We start from the raw sequence: 2,014 nt of genomic DNA on the forward strand, positions 1-2,014 counted from the left end.
CCCCCCCCCCCCTCCCGCCCCCCCCCCCCCCCGCCCCTCCCCCATTGGTCACGAGCTACTGTCTGTCCCTCCCCAGGACCTGCGGGGGGGCTGCATGCTCCCGGCCCCTCCGCCTCCCCCCACCCCCAGGCCAGCTGGGTCCGAGAGGGCCGCGGGGCAGCAGAGCCAGGTCTGTTGCCTTCTTCAGCGCCACCCGCGCTGTGGGGGAGCGCTTGCTCCCCCCACCCCTCTTAGCCCCAAAATGTCTCCCCACTGTACAGGCCCTGCAAGGGAGGGGGCCGCCCTGGGGCTCCAGAAGGCCTCCTCCCCGGCCCTGGGCAAGGCCTTGCGGAGCTATCAGCCTCTGCTCCTCTCCGCAGCCCCTTGGGACTTGCAGGGGGTCCATGGGGGTCCTCAGGACCCCTCTTGCCACCTGCCAGTGCTTCCACAGCTCCAAAAGCGCCTTCCGTCTCCCGCCTCTGTCCCTCACCTGGGGGCCACGGTAGGGAGGCTGCAGGGACTGCCCATTTCAACAGCTGAGGACACCGGGGCCCTGAGCGCCATGGCCACCCAGGGCAGCCCGTACTGGTGGGCCCGGGACCCTTTCCTCCCCCTGCCCTGTGCTCGGCTCTGCTGTCCCCATCGGTCCTCCGAGGGCCTCAGAGAAGCAGGTCCAAGTGAGGGGGCCCTTGGCCAGGCCGGTCAGAGAGGACAGGAGGGGTGCCCGGGCTCACGGAGTGTGTGCGTGTGCATGCGTGAGTGTGTGTGTGCGTAGGAGTTTTGCTTTTAGACAAATGAAGACATAACGGGCAGCAACAGGACCAGGGTTGGAACCCAGGGGAGCAGGCTGGGGGCTACCACCTGCCCCTCCATTCCCCCCACCCTGCCCCCCTGGCAGGGCTCCCAGCCCCCACCCCCACCCCCTGTACAGACTTTTTAAAACATTTTTTTAGCGAATGAAATATTGAAGTATAAGATTCCTTTTATTTTTCAAACCAATGGGACTGTGCGTGATGTCCCCTCTAGGTCCGGGGGGCCCCTGCAGAAGGCAGGAGGGATGGGGGGCTGGAGGCAGGCTGTGTGCGTGCGTGTGGAGTGTGGGTGCGCGTGTCCACAGTGGGGCTCCGGTCCCAGCTGCCGCCTGGGCTCCTGTGGGTCTGACCAGCTCCCCCCTCCGCCTCCCTCCAGCACACAGGGCTACAGTTTTCTTTTAGGGTGTCCCCGGCCCATGGCTGCGCCCCGCTCCCAGGGGCAGGCAGGACCCACTTCCATTGTCGGCAGTCCGTAGAATGTTCTCACCATTCCTCTCCCCCCCCCAGTAAGCATTTTTGAGTTTATTTGTTTCTGTTTTTGTTTTTTTTTTTAGTTTTGCGTGAAGGCGGAGGGCTCTCACTTCCCCCATCCTCCACGGGTCTTCCCACCAGCTCACGTGTTCATCTCCACGACTAGTCTTCCCCGCCTCTGCCTCCCTCCCCAGCTCCTCCTGCCCCCCCCAGGCTGCTGGGGGTCCCTCCTAACATCTGCTTGTGCAGGAGGTGGGGGTTCTGGCTGGGGTTCCCCGCCCCAGCACCTTAGCCCCCTGCCAGCCTGCGTGTGTGTGGGGGTGGGAGTCGACACCCCCAGCTAAAGCACAAGCACCTTAGTCGCACCCCCCTACCGCCCCCTCCTGGCTTGACGCCCCACCTGGCGTTGATCCCAAAGCACACTGTCCTGGTACTTGGCTGGGCCAGCCCGGGGGAGGCCAAGGGGCCCCCAAATGGAAACGAGTTTCCAGGCCTTAGTGGAGTGGGGGGGGGCCGCCTTTGGGGCTGGGGTCTTGTCCCTCCCTGTCCCCCTGTCCTGGGGGGCCCCACTCCGAGCCCCTGCAGCACGCGGGTGGGAGGTACCCTGGCTCCCGGGATACTGCGTTGGTCTGGGGAAGGGGCTGGGATTGGGGTGGGAGGAGGAGTGGGGCAGGGGGTGCAGGGGAGGAAACTCCTCACCAGGAGAGCCAAAGACAGGGTTTTGCCTTACCCCAGGAGCCACCCCTGCACCT

The sequence above is a fragment of the Tupaia chinensis genome, unplaced genomic scaffold, assembly GCF_000334495.1.
Source record: "Tupaia chinensis unplaced genomic scaffold, TupChi_1.0 Scaffold138060_1, whole genome shotgun sequence".
Taxonomy (NCBI): Eukaryota; Metazoa; Chordata; class Mammalia; order Scandentia; family Tupaiidae; genus Tupaia; species Tupaia belangeri.